Source organism: Echinops telfairi, unplaced genomic scaffold (assembly GCF_000313985.2).
Source record: "Echinops telfairi isolate 266 unplaced genomic scaffold, ASM31398v2 ScPeMD7_2;HRSCAF=8, whole genome shotgun sequence".
NCBI classification, from domain to species: domain Eukaryota; kingdom Metazoa; phylum Chordata; class Mammalia; order Afrosoricida; family Tenrecidae; genus Echinops; species Echinops telfairi.
This window is the reverse complement of record NW_022103898.1, coordinates 68,589,680-68,602,755: the sequence shown is the minus strand read 5'-3', so window position 1 is coordinate 68,602,755 and position 13,076 is coordinate 68,589,680. Positions and strand designations below refer to the sequence as shown.

At 42.6% G+C, this 13,076-nt stretch overlaps 1 protein-coding gene and 1 pseudogene across 1 annotated transcript in view; both read left to right on the top strand.

Moving 5' to 3' along the window:
• The window catches only part of RASSF3 (Ras association domain family member 3), an 88,247-nt gene that overhangs the window by 27,535 nt on the left and 47,636 nt on the right, over positions 1 to 13,076 (top strand). The gene's annotated exons all lie outside the window — the stretch shown is intronic.
• On the top strand, positions 10,409 to 10,844 carry LOC101638556 (annotated as a pseudogene).

Sequence of the window (13,076 nt, the reverse complement as noted above, 5' to 3'; positions counted from 1 at the left end):
CTCTGCCCCCTCCCCCATGCACCCTTGATAATTTATAAATTATTATTATGTCTTATATTACACTGCCCGGCGTCTCCCTTCACCTACCCCTCTGTTGCCCATCCCCCAGAGAGGAGGAGGTTATATGTAGCTCTCTGTGATGCCATCATTGTTTTCAAAACGTGTTCTTTCTGTTTGAGCCCTTGCTATTGCTGCTGGTGGTTTCTGCTGCTACCATGTGAATTGCAGCCCAGTGCATAACCACTACACCACCAGGGCTTAGTTAACGCACAGTACCGCATTCCTGGAGGGATTGCAGAAATCAGTGCCACCATCATACACTTGAAGGTTACAAGGGTGGTAATTCCTACCACATCCACGTTAAACTCACCTATTTGGCCTATTAAAAAACACAACAAAATAGATGGATCTTGGAGAATGATGTAGATTATTGTAAACTTAACCAGGTGGTGACTCCAACTGCAGCTTCCGTTCCAGATGTGGGCTCACTGCTTGAGCAAATTAATACTCCTCCTGGTACTCAGTACGCAGCTATTGATCTAGCATTAAGCTGATGCCTTCTCAACCCAGTATCGAAGCGCCACCAGAAGCAGTTTGCCTTCAGCTGACAGGGGCAACAATATACTCTTACAATTCTCCCCCAGGAGTACATCAACTCTTAGTCCAAAGGGACATTATTGCCTGTCTCTTCCACACAATGTCACACTGGTCCATTATATTGATGACACTATGCTGATTGAACCCATTGAGGAAGATGTATCAAAGACTAGATTCATTGGTACAATGTCAGTGCAAGATGGGGGGAAATCAACCTACCAAAGGTTCAGGCACCCTCTACCTCAGTAAAATTTCTAGGGGTCCAGTGCTGTGGGGCATGTCAAGATATTCCTCTAAAAGAAAAGCATAAGCTATTGCATCTCCCCCCCACCCTCCTCCAAACAACTACTGGAGGCACAACACCTAGTGGACCTTTTCGGATTTTTAAAATAATTCTTTTATTGGGGGTTCTTACATCTCTTATCATAATCCATACATTCCTCCAGTGTGTCAAGCACATTTGCACATATGCCGCTATCATAATTTACAAAGCATTCTCTTCCCGCTTGAGCCCCTGATATCAGCTCCCCATTTCTTCCCCTTCCCTCCATCCCCAACCTACCCTCCCTTACAAACCCTTGATAAGATTTTTCTTCCCTTGATAAGTTATAGATTATTATTTCCATATCTTACATCGTCCTCTGTCACCCTTCACCCACTTTTCTGTTATTTGTCCCCCTGGGAGGGGTTTCTACATTGATCCTTGTGATCAATGCCCCCTTTAAACTCCCACCATCCCTTCATCCTACTGGTATCCTCTACTCTGACTGTTGACCCTGAGGGGTTTATCTCTCCTGGATTCCCTGTGTTGAGGACTTTTATCTGAAGCAGTGTACATGCTCTGGTCTAATCTGATTTGTAAGGTAGAATTGAGATCATGATAGTGGGGTGAAGGAAGCACCAAATTGCTAGAGGAAAGTTGTGTGTTTCATCGGTGCTATACTGCACCCTGACAGACTCATCTCCTCCCTGTGACCCATCTGTAAGGGGATGTCCAATTGTCTACAGATGGACATTGGGTCTTTAATCCATGCCACTCCCACCCCAATTCACTTTGGGTATGGTTTTGTTCTGGGCCTTTGATGCCTGATACCTGATCCCATCAACACCTCATGATCACACAGACTGGTATGCTTCTTCCATGTGGGCTTTGTTGCTTCTCAGCTAGATGAATGCGTGTTTATCTTCAAGCCTTTAAGCCCCCAGACGCTATATAGTGGACACCATCAGCTTTCTTCACCACATTTGCTTATGCACCCATTTTGTCTTCAGCAATCATGTCAGGAAGGGTGAGCATCACAGAATGCCGGATTGTTAGAACAAAATGTACTGTTAAGGGAGTACTTGAGTTGAGGCTCAAAGTCTATCTGCAACCTTAATTCTTAACATATAGATATGAGTACATAGTTCTATTCCCCTCTCGTTATATATATATTTGCATATGTGCATACTGGTATTTAGGCCTCTATAAATGTCCTTTGCCTCCTGGTTCTTTCCTCTATTTCCTTTTACTTTCCTCTTGCCCCACCATCATATTTGGCCTTCATTCAGGTTTAGTAATTTCTCGCTGCTACATTGCCCTTGATTAAGCCTCACTAAGCATCCTACAACCTTCCTTCCATTGATTATAGTTCACTTGTTGTTCCCTTGTCCCTGGATTGGTTCTCCCTCCCTTTCTTTCTCCCACCTCTACTTCTCCCGTATCCCCCTGGAACCATTGGTCCCGTTCTTTCCATCTCCGAATTATTTATCCTGCCTATCTTATCTAGATAGACATGCAAAAGTGCACTTATTCATTAATAAGGCAAAAAACCAGGCAAAGCCAAATAAGACAACAAAGGAAGTCAAAACCAACAAAACAATAACAACAACCAACACCAAAATAACAATAACAAAAAGAAAGCCACAGACGAAAGTGGAAAAGCCTATAAATAGTTCAAGGTCTGTTTGTTGGCCTTTAAGAGTGTTTTCCAGTCAAGTCTGATGGAGTGCCACACTCTATCTCCAAAGCCCATTTTTGGTATTCCCCAGGGGTTTCAACAGTCTGCTCCCCCTGCTGCTCTGCTGCATGCCCTCAGTGCCTCACCCCAGCCTGATGGGGCCAGACCAGACCGTGCACTATTCCCACACTTTGTCTCCAGTGCTGTGTCCCGCAGCACCATGGTTCAGTGAGGGACACCATGTCCCGTGGTGGGGTTGGCCCTATTTTCTTCCCCGTGCGTTGTCTGCTCTGAGCAGGAACATCGTCCTCGGGGCTTGGTGGCCAGGATGTCCTCTCCTCTCCATCCCTCTTCCTTTCTCATGTGTGCTCTAATCCGACGCATCCCTCTCCCCAAAATGTAGCCCCAGTGCTGTCCTCGGAAGTGCATTCTTCTTGGCAGGTGGGGGACCTTTTGGGATTTTGGAGGCAACATATCCCTTATTTGGGTGTTCTACTCCAACCTATTTATCAAATGATGTGAAAGGCTGCCAATTTTGAGTGGGGCCCAGAACAAGAAAAGGCTCTGCAATAGGTTCAGACTGCCGTGAAAGCCGCTTTGCCACTGGGACCACATGATCCAGCTGACCCGATGGTGCTAGAAGTGTCAGTTGTAGAAAAAGATGCAGTGTGGAGTCTTGGCAGGCCCCTATTGGCGAATCGCAGGATAGACCCTTGGGATTTTGGAGAAAAGTCCTGCCACCCTCTACAAACAACTATTCCCCTTTTGAAAAACAGCTTTTAGCCTGTGACTGGGCCTTACGGGAGACTGAACGCCTTCACCATGGGCCACCAAGCCATCATGAACTGGTTATTGTCTGACCCACGGAGTCATAAAGTTGGATGTGCTTAGCAAAACTCCCTTGTTAAATGGAAGTGGTATATACGAGATCGGTCTAGAGCAGGACCTGAAGGGACAAGTAAGCTGCATGAAGAAGTGGCCCAAATGCCCACAGTCTCCTCTTCTGTCACAGTACCTTCCTTCTGTCTGCACCTATGGCCTCCTGGGGAGTTACTCAGGATGCGTTGACTGAGGAACAGAAAATTCATGCTTGGTTTACTGATGTCTCTACACAATATGCAGGTGCCACTCGTAAGTGGACAGCACCAGCCCTTTAGCCCCTTTCTGGGATCTCCCTTAAAGACAGTGGTGAAGGGAAATCCTCCCAATGGGCAGAACTTCAAGCAGTGCATCTGTCTGTTCAATTTGCCTGGAAGGAGAAATGGCCAAATGTGCGAATGTATACTGATTGAAGGACTGTGGCTAATGGTTTAGCTGGATGGTCAGGGAATTGGAAGGAACATGATTGGAAAATTGGTGACAGGGAGGTGTGGGGAAGAGAGAGGTATGTGGATACACCTCTCTGAATTGGCCACAGAAGTAGAGATACTAGCATCTCCTGTGAATCCTCACCAAAGGGTTACCTCTGAAGAGGAGGACTTTTAACAATGAAGTGGATAAGATGACATGCACTGTGGAGACTAGTTCTTTTCTTTCCTCCGCCACTCCTGTCATTGACCAATGAGCACATGAACAAAGTGGGCATGGTCACAGGGATGGATGTTATTCATGGGCGCAGCAACACGGACTTAGCAGGAGGGACCAGCCCTTGGAGAAGGATATCATGTTTGGTAAAGTAGAGGGTCACCGAAAAGAGGAAAGCTCTCAGTGAAACGGATTGACCACAGTAGACCCAAGCATAGCCACAATTATGAGAATTGTACAGGGCCCGGCAGGGTTTCACGCCGGCCTTGTCCATTGGGCCACGATGAGCCGAAACGAGCTCAATGACACTTCACAATATTATTCTGGATCCACTAAATTTACCTGATTTAATTTAACTTCCGAGTTGCTTTATGCTCATTAAGCAGCTTTTGTTAACTGTTGTCAGGCTGCATCAGATTATGTTGGTGTTCTGACTGTAAACCAAGAGAACTCCCCACAGGGAGGAAGCAGATTTCTTTGGTAATAGCCCAGTTGTAAGTAGGGCAAAGCTTCTGTTCAGTAATGCTTACTGCAAACAGTGGAGTAACCCTCATGTGTCAGTGAGGGTGGGCGTGACTTATTTTAATTTTTGGAACTCTCCCAGGTCCATTTAATTTCCTTTCTCATCTGAGAGGAAAACAAACACGAGCAATATGCAGCCAGGTTCTATTCAAGCTACTTTTTGGAAGCATTGCAAAGAATCCATAAGATTGGGGTAGCTCTACACTTAGGGGCGGGATCCCTTTTCACGCCTCCTCTCTAGGATCACATTCAGTATTTGCACTGGAGAATTTAAGATTGCAATAGAAATGACATTAATTGATTTTTAAAAATGACATTAATTTTCGATTGTTATATTGTCAGAACAGATACATTTCTTGAAGTAGGTGAAAATCGGTAAGACTGTTTTTCTTATTACAAAGTAATTCGTATGTACAGAAATTATTACGACAGGCTTTTATCACCTTTTTAGCCACCACTCACCTTAAGCGCTGAAACAGAAGTTGAAGCCCCTGGCGCTCACTTCTTGCTCTGCACACTCCCCACCCACTTTCTCTCCAGTGCGGGCCACCATTAGGAGTCTCATTGTATCATTGCCACTCATGTATTTCATACTTTCACTCTGGGTGCTTATGCATATAATGATAGTGTCATGCATTTTAAAAAGTTGTACAAGTGACCTATTAAACCTACACTGAAGGTTGTTTCTTGTTGCTCATCATTGTTTGTGAGATTAATTCTTGTTCTCCTTCATTCTTTTTAACTGTTGAATGTACCTGTTGTAGCCATTTTCCTGTTGCTGAACATGCAAATATTTCCTTCCATTTTCCTCAAAACATCTCTTAAGTGGCCTTGTGTGCGAGAGAGACAGTGTATTATCCTAGAAGTAGAGTTGCTCCCTCATAGGGAAGAGAATGCACATCTCTATGTTCATTGGCTACGGCCTTAGGTAGGGTCTTCTGTTCTGACTCTGAAAATGGAAAACTTATGGATTTAGAAATGATTTCATCTTAATATAGTATTCTAGTGTTTTATTGAAACTATAACGGAACTCTTGAAGAAATTATGGGTTGGGGGAAAAGGGAATACAGAATTGGTAATATCTATTGTATGTTAGTATTTTTTATTTTTGTATGTTAGTATTTTTAATGTCTCACATTAAAAAGTTCACTTGCCATCGAGCCTTGGTCTATAGGACAGGGTAAAACTGCCCCTGTGAGTTTCCGAGACTGTAACTATTTACGTGAGTGGAAAACCCTATCTTTCTCCCAAGGAGCGGTGGGTGTTTGAACTGCAGACCTGAGGATTGCAGCCCAATGTGTAACCACTCCGCAGCCAGTACCATTTAATTGATGAGTCCCTGGGCGCTGCAGTTGGTGAAGTACTCAACAGCCTTCTGATCCTTTGCACCCAGACAGGCCTGGCAGTAGGTTCTGAAAGCCTTAAAAATCATTGGAGCAATTTTAAATTTTACGTGGGTGCACTCTGAGTTGTATGAGTTGGAATCAGCTGGACAGCAATGAACAGAAAACAGCACCTTTAACCGAATAACACTTTGTTGCATATCTTCTCCTAAGACCACAACGAGAAACTCTGTTAAAAAAGAAGAAACTCCAAAACTCAAATTGTTTTGTCATCCCAGGGTGTACTGGAAATTTGACATTATGAGGGAGGCTTCGAAAAGCTGGAAACATGGAATTAAAAGATCATGTCATTTTCCCACGCACTCTGAAACACCTTAATGTAAGTGTGGCTTAGTGGACAGACGAAGCTTTGGAACGTGTGATGCGATGTGGCATTTTCGATTTGTACAGTTTCTTTTCAAATCTCTGGAAACACTCTTGAAGCCTCACAGTAATGAAGCAGCAGGAAACTGCTGTGTGTGCATTGTGAGGAATGGCATCAACCATGACACGGGTTTTTCTGAAATGGCCTCGTGTGCTCCTTTTGGGTGAAAGAGGCTTCTGTCTTCTTATCGTACTCTCCCTCTGCTCAAGTTGCCCTGGTTTAATTTGTGGTTTCCAAGATACCTGTTGGGTTGGCTTTAGACCAATAATGTCAGTTCCTTCATATTTCCTCCTCCTTTTGAAACTTTAAACATCTTCAGGAAGGTCTTGAGCGATTTGCTATTATGGTGGAGTTACTTCTCCAAACAGTCACAGTTCTGTAAGAGCAGATTTCATTACCTCCTGGCAGAACTCAAGAGAGGAGCCACTGTTCATGGAACTTGGACCCAAGCTGTGTGATGTTCATTGGCAAACATCTGTTCAGAGAATGCCAACGTGGAAAATCTCGGCCATCGATTGTGGGTCAGTTCGCTCCCCCTAAAGGATATGTGCCAGGACTTGTGAATGTGACCTTCTTGGAAATAGGACCTTGGCAGATGTAATCAAGTTAAAGCGAGGTCATCCTAAGGGTGAAATCGAATTCAGTGGAAGAAGAGAAAACAGACTCACGTCGAGACTGCCACATGACAACAGAGGCAGGGGTCAGAGTGATATGTCTACACTCCAAGGATTGCTGGTGACACCAGATGATGGGGGAAAAGCCCACAGTGGATTCTTCTCTGAAATCTTCTGATGTTTTGCTGTGTATATCTCCCCCCAGCCAGCAACAAAATACATAAAATTCGTGGGGCTGGAGGGAGATTCCTATTAAAGCTCTACGGGTCAACTCTGTTCTATTATACGGAGTTGTTGGGCGATGGAATTACATGAGCATTTCTGGCCCTATGGTTTTTTTTAAGGTACATTTTAATTTGTATTATGCTTTCATACAAAGTTAAGCTATGATGCTGTGGTCATCTAACTAGTAAGATAACCGACCCTTAAAATGCTGTCACAAGGAAATGGAAACCTGCCTTCCGTAAGTGGGCAGGAAAAAGGCAAGACATTTTGGGTCATTTAAATGTTATGTCTCTGTTTATTTTATTAGTTGTTATATTCTGTTGAGTCAATTCCGTCACATAATGACTCCATATGATAGAGTAGAGTTGCCTCATAGAGCTTCCTAAATAGGAATCTCACTCCTGCCCCCAAATTTTATTTATTTTGTTTTGGGGAATATACAAAGCAAAACATATATCAATTCAAGTTTCTACATGTGCAACTACATATGTGTGACATTAAATTTTTTACTTTTATTTTAAAAAGTAATGTTATTGGTCTCTATCCATATATCATGTCATTTAATTGTTCATTCCTATTAAGGATAGTTGGGCAGTCATCACCACAATCATTTTCAGAGCATTTTCTTTGTCTACTCATTGTTGTTAGCTCCCATTTTCCCCAATCTCCTCTGTCGTGTCCCAGTTGCTATCTCTATAGATTTACCTATCTTGGATTTCATACAGAGAAAAATCATGTAACACACAAACAGGAAGCAAGCAAGCAAACAAAAAGCCAACAACAATGACAAAACAGAAAAAAATCTCAATAGAAAAGAAAGCAGAAAACTTCAGAAACGGAAACAACTTTAAGAAGGGTCAAAAGGGAGAGCAAATGCTGCAGTGTTAGATTTTAACCTAAATGCATTTGCCATCATCCACAGTGCTCCGCGTGATAGGCTCTTCATGTCCTGGGCTATGGTCTAAGGGTTTTACCAGGCGGGGCCTGCAAAAGGAGTTTGGACTTCCTGTCATCCTTAGGAAAACCAGGTGTTGAGAATTTAAGCTGATACCGTTCCCTCTTTCAGATTTTGATTTTATTATTTACAGCCCTTGGATCCCACAGGCTAGTGTGCTTCTTCCATGTGGACTTAGTAGACACCTCCTTTAGATGGCGGCTGGTTTTAGAACAAGCCTTTAAGACCCCAAATGCTGTTCTTTCTGGTAGCTAGGCACCATCTGTTGTTTTCCCCACCACACTTTGCTGTAGCACCCCCATATCTTCAGTGATTTCTTCATGAAGGTGAGTACCGAGTAGGGCCAGTGACATTGATTGTATTCTGAGTTCTATAGGCATTTTCTCTCTCCTTTTCCGAGTTCTGGTCTGCCCCATAGGGTCATCAGAATTGACATGTTGGCAGGGAGTGATGACAGAGGAATAAAGAATAAGCTTCATGCATGCAGACTTAGTATAGGTAGATCTTCTCTACTCTCATGCCAGTTTTCACTAGGACATTAAAGCCTGTAAGATATAAAAGCTGAAAACAAACGAATAACTGCATGAATGTGGGATCTTGTGAGTCTATATAGTTGTTCAGACTGGACTTGAGAAATCATGGGCTTCAAGAGACACTTAAGCAGTCAATCTGTTCTTGAATTTTCAGTATTTTTTTAGTCACCGCTAACCTTTCTTTTCACTCTCAGATGTACCTAGCGATTCTTGTTCCTATACATGGAGCTACTTATGTACAGTTACCTCTGGCAAATTATCTTTTCTACTGTTATTAGGGATCCCTTAGAAGCAGATGAAAATATCATCTAGTTGACAGTTTATCTGGTTACTGGAACTATTTACTGTTTCCTCTGACCTAGCAATTCTACTTATAAAAATTTATCCGAAGGGCCAAAAAAAATTAGGGTGGTGGGAAAAATATCACAAAGGTGTATCAAAGCACTCCTGCCCCCTATTTACTTATTTATTTTCATTTTCTTCAAAGCATTGTTTTTAATAGTGGAAAATTTGGAAATAATTTAAAGGTACAACTTTAAACCTATATGTAATATAAGGCCAGATACATAGGCATTCAAGTATTCAGAATTACTTGTAGAGTACAGTGGTTAAAAATACGATTTCTGGATCCTAGACTATGTAACCTTTAGTCTTCTTATTGCAACTTAGAGCTGTGTGACCTAAGGGAATTTTCTTAAATGGAATTGATGATTGTAACTGTAAATAGTTCTTGGATTATTTTGAATGGAAATACATTGATACATGTAAATGCTTAGTACCACAAAGTTCAGAGCAGATGCTCAATAAATATTAGTCATTATTGTTACTAAAGTTCATCATGCTTGCGCGCGCGCACGCGCACACACACACACACACACACACACACACTGTCAGCTAGTTGATTCTGACTCATAGTGACACTGTAGGATATATTAGCACTGTCCCTTTGGATCTCCAGGCTGTAAATCTTTACGGGAGCAGAAAGCCTTATCTTTTTTGTGGTTTTGAACCTCTGACAGCGGCCAATGGGTAACATTTTTATAACCACCAGGGCTCCTTATTTGATGCACAGATACCCACAAAATATTTGTAAATGGCAAAGTAGTATGTATCACATACCATTAAAAAACCTGGAAGGATTTCCCTGGTTACAGAAGGATTCTTGTGTAATACTCCAACCTCCCCTTCTCCCCATCCCATATACACACATGCACCCATATCTGTCTCATTTTGCTTTTAAAATTGAAAAGAAAAAAAAAAAGTACAAATTTTATTCTGAGGTTTTTCGTGGCTATGTAAAAATGCCCAGAGGTTACCCCAACAGGTCAATCTTTAAACGGATAAGCTGAGATTTCATCTCAGAGTTTCATTTACCGCTTGGCTCTTGACTAATTTTGTAAATAAAATAAAAACTCACGGTGACATGTGTATAGTTGTGTTGAAAACATATGTCAGAGAAAGGGAAATTCCTAAGGGCGCTCTTAAAAATTGTGTGTAGCTTGTTAATCTTTTGTTTTTTTATAGCTTGTTAATCTTATTGTGGGGTTCTGTTTTTCTCAAATACTGTTTCCTGTTCTGATGCTTTTGTGTGTCAACATTGCTGAAAACGAATGTTTTACTTGCCTAGGTTAGTAGGCAAGGTGGAGAGTGTTTATAATTTGAGGAAGTAACCTCAACTGCCATCCGTCAGACTTGTGTTAAAAGACATGAGCGAGAACCGGAAGAGCCACAATGAAGTTCGATCCCTTTGTGACTTCTTACTGGAGCAAAAACCGGAAAAGGCATTTTATGTACCTTCCCACGTTCGCAGGAAGATTATGTCTTCCCCTCTTTCCAAGGAACTGCGACAGAAACACCATGTCCGGTCCATGCCTATCCGCAAGGATGATGAAGTTCAGGTTGTGCGAGGACACTACAAAGGTCAGCAGATTGGCAAAGTGGTCCAGGTATACCGGAAGAAACACGTCATCTACATTGAGCGGGTGCAGCGAGATAAAGCTAACGGCACCACTGTCCATGTGGGCATTCACCCAGCAAGGTGGTTGTTGCGAGGTTAAAACTGGACAAAGACCGCAAACAGATCCTGGAGCGGAAAGCCAAATCTCGCCAAGTAGGAAAGGAAAGCGGCAATTACAAGGAAGAATCACTGGAGAAGATGCAAGAGTAAAATACTTTGTACACAACTTCCATTAAAACCGGCACATATGAAGAAAAAAAAAAAGACAGGAGCACTTTGATTAGAGTTTACAATAAGTTAAGGAGCCAGAAATACTTTAAATTTTCTATTGCTAATGCATTCAAAATTTCCCCCTCTCCACATAGGCCCACTTCTAAAACTTTATAACCAAGGGAAAAGAAAATCATTGATTTCGTGAGTTAAAAACAGGGCACATTGTACCTTCAGACTCAGACATCTTTATTTGTGTAGGCATTTGAAATTTAAAAATTGAAATATAACGTACATGCAGTAAAATGCACACATCACAGGTATACACTTGTCACCCAGAACATTTCCTTGTGCTCTTTCCTATCCAGTAATTTCTCCATCCCCACTGACTTCTGTTATCCTAAGTCCACTTTGCCTGTTCTTGAATTCAGGTCATTGGAATCATTCTGTCTGGACTCTTTCACAGTCCATGGCTTTTCCTCAGAGCAGTGTCATGTGAGTCCTACATGTTGTTTCATGTATCAGCACTTCTTTATTTCTGGGTACCCACCCCCCAAATAAACAACCCGCTGCCATTGAGTCCTTTACGACTCATAGTGACCCTATCGCACAGGCTAGAATTTCTACTGCTCTTGTGGATTTCTGTGTCTGTAATGCTTACCGGAGTAGCAAACCGCATCCTTCTCCCAAAGAACGGCTGTTGGTTAACAACCCAGCACATAACTACTCTACCACCAGGGCTCCTCTTGTTGCTGGGTAGTATTCCATTGTGTGACGTACCACAGAGTCTCCATTCTCTCGGGGAACATTGGAATGGTCTCCAGATGCTTTGAGCATTCTTACTGTACACATGTTTTGGTGAGCCTACACCCTCATGTGTTTGGTCTATATATTTGGGAGTAGAATTGCCATGCCATAAAGTAGGCATACTGTCAGCTTTAGCAGGGACGACACATTTCTCATAAAGATTAACTAATTTACATGCCCGGAATCTTCCCATAAACTTTTTGAAGCTCTCTCACATTTGAGTTGTCTTTTTTTTATGATTGATTTTACTCTTAAATAAAAGTTTTACATGCCTACCTATGGTGTATGAGAGTTCAATGTCCCATCTCTGTTCCTGGATTCTGTGTGTTGTGAGCTCTTGGCTGTACCCATGTGCGTGCTCCGGTCTAGCCAGAACTGAAAGGCAGGTCTGTAACCCCTTCCTTTTAACAGAGTCTCCATCACAGTCACTTTCACTTGCTGCACCTGCCACCTTTAGAAATCATGAAGAGGGCTTTGAACCTTTTCTGCACCAACCGACAGCTGCCAGTTGATTCTCTTAGTGATCCTACATAGGGTCTTTGAGGCTTTATAAATCTTTAAGGGAGCATACAGCCTCGTAGTTCTCCCTTGGAGCTGCTGGTGGGTTTGAACCACCAGTTTTGTGATTAAGGTACAAGAAAGGATCTTGGTTGTGACACGGGGACTGCTTGTACAGCATTTATTGAAGGGCCTGCTCTGTATCAGGTCCTGTGCTAAATGGTTGTGTACTCCTTAGCTCATTGACACTTCATCATAATCCAATGAGGTATTTACTGTTGTCGGGTTGCTTTAGACTTACACCCACCTGATAGGACAGCAGAGCTGCCCCTGGGGATTTCCGAGGCTGTACCTCTCCATGGTCCGAGAAAGCCTCATCTTTCGCCTGCAGGGCTGTTGGTTTCCAGCAGGCCTGCAGTTAGTAACCCAGCTGGGAGCCCACGGTGCCACCAGAGCTCCTCCGTGAGGCATGTGTGTTACGTGATTCTCATTTTATAGATGAGGAAGATGAAGCTTTGAGAGGGTACATACTTTGTCTAATTTCTTTCAGCATGTAGTGTGGAGGCTGGAATTTTAATCTAGAGCTCCCTAATTGTAAAGGACAAAATTAGTTACCTTCTCATGATTATTAGTTTGTCAGTAAGTAACCCAATGTTTAATCTCTACATAGTTAAGATTTACCAAGCTGATTTCTCATCTTTTTTACTGAACTTCTCTCTCCATGGCAAAAGAGAAATGAAGTCCATGTTTGTTTTACTCCCAAGGTTGTTTTTAATTGACTTCAGAGAAGGTCCCTGAGACCCTTCAAAGGGTATAAAACAGAATGAATGGAAAACAGGCCCCGTCTTCTAGAGTACAGCACGTAGTCCACATGGCTCGGAAATGTGCAAGGCCAAGCGTGACTTAGACAGCGAGGGAAGCCACAGA